This window comes from Pongo pygmaeus, chromosome 13 (genome assembly GCF_028885625.2).
Source record: "Pongo pygmaeus isolate AG05252 chromosome 13, NHGRI_mPonPyg2-v2.0_pri, whole genome shotgun sequence".
Taxonomy (NCBI): domain Eukaryota; kingdom Metazoa; phylum Chordata; class Mammalia; order Primates; family Hominidae; genus Pongo; species Pongo pygmaeus.
The window spans coordinates 109,022,447-109,039,750 of record NC_072386.2 but is presented as its reverse complement, the minus strand read 5'-3'; the positions used below and the strand labels follow the sequence as shown (position 1 = coordinate 109,039,750).

Sequence of the window (17,304 nt, the reverse complement as noted above, 5' to 3'; positions counted from 1 at the left end):
GTCTAATTCTGTTTCACTCAGCTGGCCACATCTCTATGCCATTCACTAAAAGCTGGATACGTTTCTAATCCCCATGAAGAATTATTTGTGTTGCAGTTTAAGGTCACAGAGTTGATGACAATAATTTCCCACCTCTCTTTTAATATTGCCTGACTGTCTTCTAAATGTTTATGATGCATTTATAGCTAAGAACTCAATTAAGGGTGTTCATACCCCACACAAGTGTGATCAGCAGCACCTGGAAACAATAACAGTGCCTCCCCCCACATACACCCTATTTCTTGTAAATTTTATGTCACAAAATGAAAGTCAGTTACAGATCCCTTAAATGGGGGTTGTAATGGGAGGAAGAAGCAAGAGAGCTCTATCTGGGCTGAAGAAGATAAGCTGCATAAATCAGCACACCTTGCAGCTGAACATTTCTTTAAATAGCTGAACAGGAAAAGAACATGCTTGTTCTGTTAATATCAGCATCACTCCCTCCTGTCTTTAGTGGAAACCAGCCCGAGATGTTGGGTGGGGAAAATGCCACTATCTCGTGCTGAGGTGCTATGCATCCAGCCATGATTGTGCATCTGTTAATGTTGCTGTATTGAAATTGTCCCTGGGGCAGAACTTTTCCCAGAGTATTGTTGGAATCACTCTCCCCTATATTCCTATTTCATCCAAATTTATGCATTTCGCATTTCAGTCTAATAGGTTTTCTTTCTCTCACCTGACGACTCTGAGTTGACAAAATCTGAGGGTTGGTTTTTTTTCAGTGGGAATATGCAAAGCCACACCTGGATAAGGCCGTAACTGTCTCAGTTTTAAAACGTTTTCCCCTACGCCTATAGATCCTACATAAAGTTTTAATTTAATTTATATGTTATTTTATTTAACATACAAGAAATTTGTTGCAGAAAGCAAAATACAAGATATATCTCAGCAAGAAGAAAAACAAACAGTCAAAATCACACAAACCAAAGATAATAGTTTTGGTGTGAAGATATCCATATTTACAATGCCTTGTGTAAAACACCCTATGGTTGGATGTGTTCCAGAATTTGTTTACATTTTAGAAAGTTAATTTGGACTGTGTTCATTATATGGCACATCACCAGCAGCAGATTCTGGGGAAGAATTAGTGAAAATGATGAATATTCACATTCTGTGGGACCAAAGTTTATAAATAAATTCATGTCAGTTCAGGTTAGATTTTGTGGTCAAATGTGTTTGGCAACAAATATAAAAAATACATTTAATTTTTGGAGTGCTTTGGATTTGCAAATTGAACATTGATGCTCATACTATTACTATTCTCTAAACTGCTTTTCTGCATAATAAGTGTATTATGAACAGCTTTTAATGTGAAAGAAATATACATCTCCATCACTGAATATTAAATTTTTACTGCTAAAATTTAATACATACATATTTTTAAATGCAAATTATACAGAAATGCAAAACAAAGATGCTAAGTACCATTTCATACCACCTCCAGAGACAATCACTATTAGCCAGTATATGCCCTTCTTAGCCCTCATTTTATTCCTATACAATGTTATAGAAAGTTATTTATTTAAAATATTAGAATAATAATACACATGCCATTCTGAAGTCTTGTTTCTCCTGGTAATATATTTTAGAAATACTTTCATGTTATTAATAAAGATCATCTTCATTCTTATGAATGACTTCAAAATAGTAAATTTAATGGGTGGATTTTCTCCCTCCCTCCTCTCTTTTCATTCCATTCTTCTTCTGACAATTATTTATTGTTTCTAACACTGTTATAACTGCTAGGAATGAAGAGAGAATAAATCTGACCATTCCTGAATTTAGCATACATAGGTTATGAAGGAGAGAAAGACAATGAACAAGACACAAAAGCACAGTATATAGTACATTAGACAATAAGATGGAAACTGAATCATTAAGAGGATAGGAAATACCAACCTGGGCTACAAAATTTAGATAGGATGTTCAGGGATGCAGAATAGCCACCCCTTAAAAAATAAATTTAGTAAAGTCTTAAAGGGTAAGTGAGGGTGTGAGGCAAGCAGATATCTGGGGGAAAAATAGAGTCAAGACAAAGGAAATGTCAAGTGCAAATATTTTGATGCAAGAACAGGCCTGGCATGCTGTGGTAACAAAAAGGAAACCAGCATGACTGGAGTCAGCTACACAGAGGGAGAAAATAGCAAGATATGTCAGAGATGGAATGAATAGCCAGATTATACTGGACCTCACAGACCATCAGAAAGCATGTGAATTTTACTATAAACAAGATGATAAGTTTTTGGAGGATTTGAAGAAGAGCAATGAAGGATGCAAACTTTATTTTAAAAGGATGTCTCAACATTTAATGCATTGAGAATATAGAAGAGTGCAAGAGCAGAATTTAGAAAACCATTTTAGGAGTTGATTACATTATTCAGGTGAGAAATATCTTGGATGAGTGTGATAGCAGTGGAAGTCGTGAGAAGGGTTCAAGTTACGTACACATTTCAAAGGTCTCAAAAACAGGATTTTTAATGGAATGGATAGTGTGTGCAAGAAGAAGAGAGATGTCAATCACCCAAGATATTTGGCTTGAGCCTTTGAAAGATTAAAGTTGCTGTTAGCTGAGATGGAGAAGTATTCTGGAGGGATTGGTTTGGAGGAGAATGTAAGTAGTTTACATATGACCATATTAAGTTTGAGATATCTCTGGCACATTCAAGTGGCGATGTCAAATAAGCAGTTGGACTGAGAGAAAGGTCCAAGCTACAGGTATAAGTTTAGGAGTTATCAATATTTTACTAAACTTAAAAGGTATGAAACTATATAAGATTCTTAAAGATAGAGTTAAAATTAAAAAGAAAGATTTTATTAAATCACTGCCCAATTTTTTGGACATACAGTTGTTTAGTTTTACCATGAATATAAAAGTGGAAAAATTGTTCCATGTGTATATTTGAACACATGTCTGATTGTTTTTTTAGGTCAACCTTCTTCATGCATAATTGCTTGGTCAAAGACACCTGTAAACAGATTGAAGTAAACATGGTTAATGATGCATAATTGATGGGGGTACGTTCCTGTTCTGTGAACACAAGGAGTAGGGATTATGATGATGTCTGAAGAGTCGAGGATGGTTTCTATGAGGAGACGATGTTTAAACCACATCCTAAAGGCCGCAAAAAATTTTGCACATGACAAGTGGTAGAACGGGAAAGCACATTCAAGGTACAAAGGAACATAATATGAACAAATATGGCATGAGGAAGAAATATGTAAAATGTTCTATAAATAACTAAATGTTCACATTAAGGAAGCACATGCAATCTGGAGAGCAACACAACACGGAAGTAGGAGTTAACTTTCAAGGATTTTACGTTCCAAGTAAATTTTTATTATGTTCTAGAAACATAATACAACTAGAGTGCAGAGGTATTGAGGTATCTAGGCAAGGGAAGGTAATTTCATTAAATCTCTATTTGTGCAAGATAGTACTAAACAAAATGCACCTCCATTGGAAACATGATGGAGAAGCACTTGATCATGGAGGGTCCAGGTTTTAGGCTCTTGGAGTAGCTGCGTTCAGAGATGCAAAGAGCAGTGTTAGGGCTAGTGGAGAGGAGTGCATTGACTTGAGCAGTGTTTGTAACATTACATCTGGACCTGACCTTTCATTAATGCCCATTCCTCAGCACACTGAGCTGGAGTTTCCTGCCCCGTCTCAGTGATTCAGTGCCACTCGTAGCCAAAGCAGGTGTCTTAAATTTAAGAAAAATTATTCTGATGCATGAAGTGTCTGAATTAGAGATATGATTTTTGTTTTGGAAGTTAGAGCTTTATTTTCAAGCACTTATAGTAATTATGAGAGGCAACTTGTGCAATAGAGATAGTTCTGGACTGTGATCCTAGTCAGGACCTTGCCCTGCATCTCCCATTTACCATCTACATGATTAGTTTTGACAAGTCATCAAGAGTGTCTGAGCCTCCTTTTCTTCACTTCTGAGATGTGTTCTATGAACTTCTATTTCAGGTAACTTTGTTGTAGGAATTAATTGGGATAAACATAAGGATGTTCCTTGTAACAAAGTCTACAAATACACGGTATTCCATTGAAGCAGGTTAAAAAAATTATTTTAGACACCTCAAAATTTTTTTGGAACAAGGTAGTATATCAAATAACAAAATAAAGTGCTGGCTAGTGGAGGTTTTCAGGGAATCTGATTCAATAAAATACGTGAATAAATTGCTAGTGGTATTATGGTTATTGCAAGTAAATGTTAATTAGAAACACCTTGTTCACAAATTTTAAAATGTATATCCTTCTAATACTATTACATTATTTCTCTTATCTAACCATGTCTTCATAGACATAGTAAAGTAAATTTTACTGAATTCTAACAAAATCTGAATTAATGACTTTTAAATATTTAATCAGCCCATTTTGTGGACCGACATTTTTATGTTGGTTAACTTTCTCTTATAGTCTTATTTCTTGCATGTTAATTTTTTGGAAGGCAGTCTTCTTCTGAAACAGAAACTTATTCTAGGAAACTAAGACCTTCTAACACAGAGGACAGGAAGCCTCTCAATTTAAAGATGTAAAGTAGATAAATTCAGATGGTATACGGAGAGAGATAAGAACCAGAGGCTTGAGTTGGGTTTTCTGTCTCTCGAAACATAACAAAGTCTAGTTCATAAAGACTCCTTTAAAGGCCTGCAGTCTAGCTGTTTCTGGTGTGCAGTCTATGACTCATACTCTATTTGCTTGTTTTTGTTTTTAAAATTTTATTCAACAAACTTAACAATAAGCATTGGTCTAGGATGAGCCATTAATATCCCTGAATATGTAAAGACAGTCTTTCCCTCAAAAGTTGGAGCTTCCTACTCTCCTCCATAAGATTAGATTATAAATTCTTGTAGAGGGAGAACTATATCATCCCACAGCACATAGCAAAATAATGAGACTATAGTAGATGCTCAATAAATTATCCCTGCTCTTTGTTCATACTAAAGATTGACAAACTTTTCCTGCTTGTGAATTAACATACATCTCTAATTGGTTCATGATCCTAGCAGCATTCATGAAAGGGATAATCTACGGCCTTTTTATGTTAGCTTATATATTACCCAGTCTTCTTCAGGCACTCAAATGGCCTCAATTCAATGAATTTAATGAATTCAATGAATTCATTGAATTCAATTAATGCTTACTAAAGATTATTTTTGAATAATATTATGCAATATTAGGGAGAAGAACAACTTTAAACATTTTTCCTGACATCAAAAAGAACAGAACCTAATGCAGAAAAGCTTTTCTTGTCACCTAAAACAACATTAAATGTTAAACACTCTCCTACAGTCAAAAAGGTATTCTAGGAGACGCAAAATAAAATGGGGGCGGGGAGGACAATTAAGTGAGGTCAGACCCAGTAAAGAAGATAATGTAGCAGATGCAGCCTGCTAGCTCTTAACTGAAAGAGCCAGGGTAGGGCATTGTTAAGCCTTTGGACTTTTGGAACTTTCCATGATTAAGTTTAAATCCCTGCTCAGCGCTCGGTAGATGTAGGTAAAGTCACTGTTCCTCCCTGGACCTCAGTGTCCTCATCTATAACCTGTAGATTATGGTCATCCCACCCACCCATGGTTGACTTAATGTTAAATGAGACAGTGTATTAGGTGCTTATTGCACTATATAATGTATATTAAAAACTAAATAACTTGAACTTATTGATGTTGCCTTAAATTGGAACATCTTACCAGTTGGTTTATCTTCTATTTTCTCTTCGTATGTTGCAAGACCTTTGCCCTTCCAGCATTGTGCTAGGATCAAGGAAGAAAATATCAGACAAAGGCTATTTTTCTTACATCGTCGAACCAATGCAGAAGAGAGGAGTTAAGAAAATGACCCAAGAAAACCTCTCCGCAGGAGATTCCCAACTCAGTTTGGGGGTCTTGTAGATGTTCAGAACACATCTCAAAGCTTAAGTTTTGAGGATTTGGCTTCCTTGAATCAAACAGAAACTCACTGTTTAGCATTCAGAAACCAGCTCCAGCTGTTTCCTCTTAAAACAAGTTATTCACCTGCTCCTTCTGTTATCTTGATGGCCTTTGTCCCACTTTGATAGTGTGTCTGTTAGCCTGGGTCATGCCTCCTCTGTATTCTTCACAATGCCAGAAACACTGCTGCAGTTCATTAAATGTTGCAACAATTGGGTCCCCAGTCATTTGAAATCTTTAAAAAGTTTCAACATACTTATTGAACTTTTTCTTTATTTATAGAAAGGAAGAATGTTGAAAATAGTGCACATTCATTTACTCATTCACTTATTCACTCATTCATTCACTCATCAGGTAAAATGATCCTCAAATGGAACAAAGCTCCCTAGCATTTGCCTGACATGATGGAGTTTGCAAAACGTCTCACACATTTACATTTAATTCAATGATCACTATGTACTTGTGAGAGAGTATGGATAGGTAGTTCACTACCCTATCAGCCCCCACCGTGCCTGGCATAGGGTGGATATATATTTGTCAAGTGACAATGGAAAAAATCACTTAAATTCTCTGATTCTCAGTTTTCGTTTGTGTAAAAAGAAAATGACCAATAACATTGACCTCTCAGGACCATTCTGAAGATTCAATGAGAATTTATAGGACACTCAAAGAACTGTGACTTGCTTACAATTGAACACAAATCAGAACATCCCAAAGCAAATAAAAACTTTGAAATATGATTGATCAAATCATTTACTGATAAATAAGCCATGAAATTAACCCATGATGGATGAGTAAGAAAATGTCAAGTAACTTTAAAAATACAGAATTGTCCCAAATCAGTTCAGTAATCTAATGGAAGATAAAAATTTAACCACAGAAAAGAGGTATAAAAATAGTTTGAAACTGTTCTGTAATGGAAATATGAAGCAATCATTAGACTTGTTCGGCCCAGGAAAGAACATTCTCTAGTCTAAAAATATCACCTGTCTGGTTCTATTTGCTGAAGTATTCCTATTGTGGAGATGGCCACATCACGGTCTATTAAACTCAAGCAATTATGTATTTGCATCATATAAACTCATCTGCCTTGTTTCAATCCTGTGCTGATCAAGCATACTTCCTGCTAATTTATCTTTCCACTTATCTGGTCCATAGGGAGAGAATGTACTGCCCAATGCCCAACCTGACATAAAACTCAATCTACTTTCGATTTATATTTCTCAGTGTAAATTAGTACATTGTTATTCTGGTTTTCTTCATCAGCCTCTCGTGAGTTTTGATAGTGTGACCCAGCATTCCTGTATCTGATAAACTCAGAAACATTTTTAACAATGAATTGTCTAAGACAGGCAAATCAAGAGTCTCTCTATGGGTGGATTTGGACCTGCCAATGTGGTAGCACACCATGAGGTCTAGAATAACCAGGTAACTAACCTTTGCCAACTAAACTCCTCTGATGTCTTTACTTTTAAACTCTGTAACACCCAGTGGATGGTGGTTATATTTTTCATGTTTATAGTTTACTTTTCTTTGCTGTCTTATTAAGGCGAAATTAATTTACTGGGAAATAAATTTATTTACTCCAGATTACATAGTCAGAGATTCTGCTCTGAAAAAGGAAGATGAGAAACATGGCTGGCTTTCAGGAGTTCACAAATGAAAGAAAAAGGAAACATTCAAAAGGTGCTATGTTTCTTCCTTATTAAATTATAAAATATGAAAAAGAAGTCAGATTCTTCAGATAAAGAGGAAATGTATAATTCAATTTATCTTCACTATTATCTTTTCTCCACTGTTATCCAATCTAGAATTAAATTAAAGAGAAAAAGGTTAAACTTGAATCTCTACCCAGTGATGCTGAGTTCTAATGCTTACCATATCTTCTCTACTTTCTTCTCTTGCCAGTAATGTATTTCTACTGGGGGCACAAGAATATTGTGCTACATCATACTAAATAAAGTCTGGCAAGTGACGTAATTATTTACATAGACAATCCTAAGGTTAAAAATTAGTCATTAGAATTAACCAAAAATGTATTAAGGTTTGAAGATAAAAGAATAATTTAAATATCAATTGCATCTTACATAATAGCAGCAAAAACTGGAAATAAAAATAAAACAATTATATTTACAATAACATCATTTAAAAAATCAGGTATACTTTTAACAAGAGTTATGTAAGACTTGTACGTTGAAACCTAAACAACATTGGTGATGAGAATTTAAGAACACTTAAATAAGTGGAGAGATATATGTTCATGGATGGGAATCTCAATATTTTAAAAGTGTCAATTCTCCTCACATAATTCCAGCAATCATTTTGTGGAAATTGAGAAGCATATTTTAAAAATTGTATGGAAATGCAAAAGACTTGGAATACAAAAAAAACAATCTTGGAAAATAACAAAGTTGGAAAGCTTATACCATCTGACTTCAAAACTTTCTATAATGCTATAATCAAGATAGTGCAGTACTGAAATAAGGGTCAGCAGGTAGGTCAATGGAACAGAATAAAGACTCAGAAATTGACACTTGTCTCATTATACCATTATTTGATTTTCAATAAAGGCAACCAAACAACCTAATGTAGACAAAAAGCATTTTTTCAAGAAGTGGTGCATCATGAGGCATTTATATGTAAAAAAAAATTTGCTCAACTACTTTACACAATACACAAAAATTAACTCATGAAGGTTCATAAATACAAATGTAAGAGCTAAAATATCATAAAGCTTTTATAAGGAAGCGTAGGAGCAGATCTTCACAACATTCAGGTGAACAAATGTATTTTTTTGTTTTTTGTCTTTTCTTGTTTTGGACAAACCACAAAAAAACAAAAAACCCATGAAGAAGAAATTGGGCTGGGCGCGGTGGCTCATACCTGTAATCCCAGCACTTTGGGAAGCCAAGGCTGGCAGATCACCTGAGGTCAGGAGTTTGAGACCAGCCTGGCCAAAATGGTGAAACCCTGTCTATACTAAAAATACAAAAAATTAGCCAGGCATGGTGGCATGAGCCTATAATCCCAGCTATTTGGGAGGCTGAGGCAAGAGAATCCCTTGAACTCAGGAGACAGAGGTTGCAGTGAGCCGAGATCACACCACTGCACTCCAGCCTAGGTGACAGAGTGAGACTCTGTCCCCCCCCCAAAAAAAGAAGAAGAAGAAGAAGAAATTGATAACTCAGACCTCATCAAAATGTAAAACTTCTACACATAACAACACATCATTAGGAAAACAAACAGGCAATCCATTACAAATGGACAAATTCTACAAAGAGTTATCTCACAAAGAAGGGCATACATTGGCCAGAAGTCACATGAAAAAGTTTTCAACATTATTAGTTATCGGGAAATGCAAATTAAAAGCACAGTAGATATTATTATATACCCACAAGAATGGCTAAAATTAAACGGTGAAACACCGAATGTTGGTGATGTCGTGGTACTCTCAAACATTTTTCGTGGAAATGTAAATGGTACAGGCACACTGAAAAGCAAATACCTAGCATTTCCTTATAAAAATAAACACATAAAAAGCAAAGCATGAGTGAACTCTCCGGGGTCATGATAACAGAATATTTTATCTTGATGACAGTTTACATACAAAGGTACATTAATTTGCACATTTCATTGTATGTAAATTTTACATATAAATTTATTACGTAAGACATAAAAAACATTTGTTTTATTGTTAACAAATATAGAACTCTAGATAATAATACACACGCTAAGTATTGGGGGGTAAATGCATGGATATCTGTAATTTACTTCAAAGTGCATAAAAAAAGAATATAAGATAGATTAATGAATAGGTAGAAGGATGATGGACAGCTATGTGATAAAGCAAGTACAATAAAATGTGGATGGAACAATCACGGTGGTCAGTATATGGATATTTACTTAAAATTCTTTCAAATTGGCTGAGTGCAGTGGCTCACGCCCATACTCCCAGCGCCTTGGGAGGCCTAGGCGTGCGTATCATGAGGTCAGGAGATCGAGACCATCCTGGCTAACACGGCCAAACCCCGTCTCTATTAAAAATACAAAAAATTAGCTGGGCGTGGTGGCACGTGCCTGTTGTCCCAGCTACTAGGGAGGCTGAGGCAGGAGAATTGCTTGAACTCAGGAGGTGAAGGTTGCAGTGGGCCAAGATCACGCCACTGCACTCCAGCCTGGGCGACAGAGCAAGACTCCATCTCAAAAAAAAAAAAAAAAATTCTTTCAAATTTACTACATGTTCAAAAATTTCCATAATGAAATGTTGATAAATAAAAAGAGAGAGAGACCACTGACCTGGAAGCCTGATGTTAGGGTAAAATCCAAACTTCTTAGCATGATGTGTGACCCTAAGTGAGCAAATACGGATTATTTCTAGGTTTGTTGAAGTTTTGTTGTTGTTGTTAGAACAAACAGCCATTCATTGAAAGTAACATAAGCGGTTAGTGTGTGTGCATGTTAATGGGGATGGGGGCAATGGGAATAAGGGTAGAGAAATTGCAGTCATCCAAAGACAGGATAAAAAGTTCTGTGAGGACAAACTTTTAGAACTGAAGATTCTCTCTCTCCTCTTTTAGGGCCTAAGTCATCTCCTGCTCTTACTCTTCTCAGATTTTTTTTTTCCATTTGACACATTTTCCTCCCACTTCCCAGGATCCCCATCACACTTATTTGGCTACAAAGAGTGAGCTCCAGGGTGGGTGTGGTGGCTCACACCTGTAATCTTAGCACTTTGGGAGGCCGAGGCAGGTCATCTGAGGTAAAGAGTTCAAGCCCAGCTTGGGCAACATAGTGATACCCTGTCTCTACAAAAATGAAAACTACAAAAAAAAAAAAAAAATTAGAATGAGCTACACTCTGCCTCTGCTGGTCTGTGACCTTTGAGCTCCAGTGTCATCCACTACAGTGATTTCCTCCTGTAGCCTCACACTCTCGAATTCCTATCCCACACAGGGCATCTTCAGGTTTTATACAAGCTAGCTCCTCTTTCTGAGACACAGTCATCTCATTCCAGTCCACTCTAATGCCTTACCTGTAGGGCCAAAATCTTTCTATCTTCAGGATCCATGTTCAAAACTCTTACACTGGTACAAAAACCCTAACTGTTTTAGCTAAATTTTTGGCATTGTTAATTTTACCTCAAATTTGTATAGGAAGGATATTTGTGAAAATAAGGAAACAATAATTAAATAAAGCTTTTTAGGAGCAATAAAAAATAACTTAATTACCAGATGAGGTGCAGGTTCTATACGAGTTCTGTTGATGGCTTTAAGTCATCCTTGGCTTTTGCTTCCTTCAAGAGTTTTGCTGTCTTGCAATGTCTCTGTTCAGTTTCTTCAAAAATGCTGAACTCTTCTTGGGTCACACATTTTTAAATATCTGAGAGGAAATCTAATTGGTTCAGTTAATCTTCAGTCACCCTGCCATCCCTGAATAGGTCTAAAAAAGACATTTATGATTTAAATATAGAATGATATTGGGTTATCACTTAAACCTAGGCTGATGGATTAATTGCAAACAAAGAAGCAAGTATGAAATTAGTAAATCACCTAGACAATGACTATATTGTGGTTGGTATGAATATGAAAAATGCCGAAGCATGCTGGTAAACTGATGAATGACATCCTACCAAGATGACTATATGATGTCTTCACTTCAACACAATGGAAAATGGCCTTGAATATTAATCATGGCATTCAAGTTTTAGGGACTTTGACTTTCCTCAGTCAACCTGGAGATAATGGAGGTTGTTGTCACTGCAAAGTACAAGCAGACTTATAAACCACATATGTTTCAAAGAATTTGCATTATAAGATACAAAAATCAATGTTACTAGTCATTGATTAGGCAAGTAGACATTTGCATTGCTTTTTTACCAAAGTAAAAAGTTGAAGACTTGAATCTTTCAGGAATAGGTCAGGGAAATAATCCGCCTTTTGAAGCTTAATCAACAGAACACTGAATGTCACAGTAGCATATGTATATTTTCATTATAAAACTAAAACATTTTTCTTCCTACTCATCTCTTGAACCTTGCATCCTAACCAAAGTGAATTATTCAACATAGTTTGCTCGTTCCCACCCATGCATTTGACTAAGTTTTTTGCTCTGTAATGAAATAGTCCTCCATTACTTCTCACTTCTTGACAAAATATTTCTCATCTCTGTCTGTTTCTCTCTTCACTAACACTTTATCTGTACATCTCATACATAATACCAACTTCTCACCTCACATTTGTGAGAAATTCATAAAGCCAACTGTATCTGTAGTCCCAGTTCAGTTATGTACCCAGCTCAGCACAATGATTGCCACATAGTAGACATTTAAGTACTGTTAGCCAAATAATAAATGCCCTTTTAAGGTTCCATTTATGCTTGCTATTTGGAAGATTTTCTTCAGTAGGATTATCTAAATTAGGTTTGGCAATTGTGAACTTTACTTTTTAAAATTTCTTTATTGTCTGTAATTACTGAGTCAAAAAATCATTTTTTAACTGAGGAAATAAATTTCTGTAATCAAAGGAATAATGGCCAAATAGTTCCCAGCAGGATGAGTTGCACTATTTTGTGGAAAATATCTGCTCTCATCCACCTTAGCTGAATGCAATTTTTCAGGTGTTTACTTTCTGCCTGAAGACATTTTTGTTTCTCTTGAGAATAAGTTCATGATTATGGCAGGGTGAAAATTTGTAAAGGGAAAGTGTAAAGACCATATATAACTAAGTAAGTTTGGATGCATCCAATCTAATAATGCTCATGAAAGTGCTTTGAGCTGCTTAAAACACTAAAAGTGCCATTATATTTCTGTCTTTGCTTTCAGTATAGGCCTAGAATTAAGGTAGTAAAAAAAAACTCTTCTATTTAAAGGTCTCCAGGATCTACTTAATTATAGCCACAATAATGTCAAAATTTCTGGGTTACCAAATTCCACTCTTGAATTTATTTTGCCATCAACTACTTTCTCATTTTTACCCTAGCCTATTCTTGCTGTAACCTAGGTATTTACATGCCCTCTCTTATTATAGATCTTAGTTTTGCAAAACTTGAGGTCAGTTCATATGTGTTAGATACCTTACCCCGCTTCCTGACATCTTCATTCCATCCTTATTCCAGGGTTAAATCACACTTAAAAAAAAACAAAAAAAACCTCAAGATAAGTGCCGATGTCTTCAAAATACCTATTATAATCCTCCAAGGCCATATTAATGCATTCTGCCCACCACTGCATACTTTCTCAAACACCTGTCTACATCATTCTATCTAACATACCTACTCATTTCCCTACTCAACTGTCAGTCCCTTGAAAACAGGGTCCATCTCTTACTCATTTTTGAATTTCTTGGGGCATGTGAAATAGCTAAATACTTTCTTTTTGAAGGTATGATGTATACTGGCAGTATAGTACAGCTTCTAGTCCAGGAAAATGGGCCAGCAGAGATTAAGAGGGGAGAATACTGTCCTTGAAACTCAGAAAAAGTTTTTAGTTCAAGCAAGAAACTTAGGACCAAGTTAAAAATAAATCCTTTTATTCCAAGCCTCATTTATTATTTAAAACAAACAAACACACATACAAAGCAAACTTCTTAGTAAGCTAAAAATAAAAGGGAACTACTTCAATTTGAAAAAGAATATCTACAAAAATCCTACAGCTAATATCATATATAATGGTAAAAGACTGAATGTTTTCCTCTAAGATTGGGAAGAAGTTGAGGATGTCCATTCTTCTCTCTGTTATTCAACATAGTATTGGAAATTCTAGCCACTGCAATAAGGTCAGAAAAAGAAATAAAAGGCCTACATATTTGAAAGAAAAAAATAAAGTTGTTCTTATTTGCAGATGATTTTATAAGTTGAAAATCTCAAGGAATCTATACAAATCTTCTAGAACAAGTAATTGAGTTCAGCATAGTCATAGAATACAAAAGCAATGCACAAAACAAATTATCATGACTCACATTTGTATATATTAAGGTAGTAAAAAATTATCTCTTCTTTTTAAAGATCTCCAGGATTTATTTAATTATAGTTATAATAATATCAAAATTTCAGGTTACAAAATTCCACTCTTGAATTTATTTTGCTATCAAATATTTCCTGAATTTTTATAACGAGGGAGTACTTGGTGGCAAACCAAATGAACTTATGGAAACCAAAATTAAAAACACAATACCATTTGCAATCTTTCCAAAAGATGCAATGTTTAGGTTTAACCTTAAGTGTTAAATTTAAAATGTGTTTAGAACTTGTATGGTGAAAATTACAAAATGCTGATGAAATAAATCAGAGAAGCCCTAAATTAATGAAGAGGCATACCATGTTTATGAATTAGAAAATTCAACATAGTAAAGATATGAATCCACAAAATGACAATGAAATGATTGATAGGCTTAATGTAGTTATTGTCAAAGTCCCAACAAGGTTTTTTGCAGACATTGATGAGCATATTGTAAAATTTATATGGAAAGAAAAGGCCTAGAATGACTAAAACTATCTTGCAAATGAACAAATTTAAGGGAATCACTCTACTTGATATTAGGGTTTAACATAGAGCTACAGTACTCAAGACAATGTCATATTGATAAAAGGATAGATACACAGATCAATGCAACAGAACCCAGAAATAGACCCATAACCATATGTTCAGCTGATATTTTGACAAAGGTAATTCAACAGAGCAGAGATAGACATTTTAACAGACGATATTAGAGCAATTAACCATCCATAGACAGAAGGAGGAGGAGGAGGAAGCCCCAGCAGCAGCAAAAGCAGCTTGACCTAAGTCTCAAGACTCATACAAAAATTAACTCAAAATCTATATTGATTTAAATATAAAACATAAATTTTAGAAAAAAAAAGCAGGAACAAGTATTTGGGATCTAGACCTAGGAGTTGAGTTCTTACACTTGATATGAAAGCATGATTTGAAAAATTAAAAATGGATAAATTGGACCTCATCAAAATAAAAACTTATACTCTGTTAAAGTCCACCTGAAGATAATGTAAAGACAAGCAACAGACTGAGAGAAAATATTGGCAAACCACGTATCTGATGATAACGCATATCTAGAATATATTTTAAAACTCTCATAACTCACAAGAAAAAGAATACAATTAGAAAATCAGCAAAAATTAGCCATTAGAAAAATGTAAATATAAATTACATTGAGTTATCGCTACACAAGATCAGAATGAATCAAGAAAACAAACAAAACTAGTGAAAAAATAAAATGCTGATGAGCATGCAGAGAAACTGGATTGCTCACACATTGCTGGTGGGAATGTAAAGTGGTACAGCTATTTTACATATCATAAAATGGTATAAATTACCTTTAAAACCTTGGGAGTTTCTTAGAAAACTAAACATGGGACACAACAATTGCACTCCTGGGCTTTTATCCCAGAGAAAAGAAAATGTATGTTCACATAACAATCGGTAGGCAAATATTCACAGCAGCTTTATTCTTATAACCTAAAAACTGGAAATAGATAAATAGCTAACAAAAAGTTGTGGTATATCTATACCATAAAATACTACTCATCAATAAAAAGAAAATAACCATGAATCTATAAAACAGGTTGGATGCATCCTGAGGGAATTATGCGGAGGGAAAAAAATTCAATCTGTAAAGGTTACATACTGTATGATTCAATTTACATAACATGCTTGATATGACAAAACTGTAGAATTAGAGGATATATTAATGGACTATTCTGTATCTTGACTATATCATTGTCAATATCCTGTCTGTGATATTGTACTTTAGTGCAAGATGTTAGTATTTGGGGAAACTGTGTAAAGGGTATGCTAAATCTCTATTTTTTTTTACGACTGCATATACATCCATAATTTTTTCAAAATATAATGTTTTATTTTAAAAAATTATTTATCTAAGCCATCCTGACAGAGAAGGGGATTAGGTGAGCATTCCACAATGTGATATTTGAAGACATAGTTGAGGCTCTGTCTCCTCCGGGATGTTTGCTGATTAGGATAGTATCATAGACAGTGATTTGTATTCTCAAAGGTCTCAAAGGTCTACCAAGAGTCATGGCAATCTAACCTGACAAACTGAACCCTAACTGGAGATGGATCTACTCATGTAATAAAACCAAGAGAGGGACACAGACTCACCTGTCCTGAAGGCGACTAGATTTAAGACCATGTATGTCAGCAAGATTCTCTCTATGCTTGCTTCTGACCACTATTTTCTTTCGTTCTCCTTCTGCTTTCATTTCCCCACAGGGTAGGCCACAAAGCTGCCAGTGATTATAGGTTAATAGTTCTAAAAGCCACATGGCCAGAGAAGTAAAAGGACCATTATCACTGGCTTCACTGGAAAAATCCTAGAGAGTGTTTCTGATTGGCCTATACTGGGTCGTGTGTCAATTTCTGGATCAAATTCTATGAGTAGGTAATTGAGTTTTATGATTGGTTCAGGTTTGGTCACATGACTACAGTGTGACTTGGACAGAGCGGTCTGGGACTGGAAGCTTAAGCAGAATTACACCACTGAGGTAATAGATGATTCCTCAGAATAAGGGAGATACTCTTCTCAGACACTACATAAAGCACAAAATAATAAATATTGACTAAATAATCATATCTATATTCCCAACACACCATTTGACCTGTTTTTTTTTTCTTTTTTTTTTTTGAGATGGAGTTTTACTTTTGTTGCCAAGGCTGGAGTGCAATGGCGCGATCTCGGCTCACTGCAACCTTTGCCTCCCGAAATCAAGAGGTTCTCTCCTGCCTCAGCCTACCGAGTAGCTGGGATTACAGGCACCCACCACCACATCTGGCGAATTTTGTATTTTTTTAGTAGAGACGGGGTTTCATCATGTTGGCCAGGGTGGTCTCGAACTCCTGACCTCAGGTTATACGCCTGGCTCTTTTTCCAGGCCTGGGATCATCAGTTATTGGCTCCAGAAATTGGTGGATAGAAACTGAGCATATAGGGCTGACCAAGATCTGTGTTGACACTGTGAAGCCGTGGAATATTCCATTAACCAAATGAGGTTGGGAAAAAAACTGATTTGATTATTGGATATGTTGGAAAGATTTAGAAAATAATTGGCTTATATTTTATTGAGTACTTCTATCAGTTGGGTTATTTTCTACAGGCAACAGTAAAGAAATCTCGATAATCTCAGCAAAATAGAATTACTAGGAAATGTATCAAAGAATTTACCATTTTCATGGATATCTGAAGGTCCAGCTTTAGAATTCAGGAAGAGAGCCTGCTGCAGATGGCTAGCAAGCAGAGATACTGCAGAGGTCTAGTATCAGGAATTGTCTGCTGCAAACACTGCATCTATTATACC

The 17,304-nt window shown here is 35.4% G+C and overlaps 1 long non-coding RNA gene across 1 annotated transcript; it reads right to left on the bottom strand.

The window, feature by feature from the left end:
• Nucleotides 1–7,674: 7,674 nt before the first annotated feature.
• LOC129044555 (uncharacterized) lies at nt 7,675–11,394 on the bottom strand. The gene is made up of 3 exons (XR_008504703.1): nt 11,208–11,394; nt 10,276–10,328; nt 7,675–7,786 (listed from the first exon to the last, which is right to left on the bottom strand). It is a non-coding gene; the product is annotated as an uncharacterized LOC129044555 (long non-coding RNA).
• Nucleotides 11,395–17,304: the final 5,910 nt, after the last annotated feature.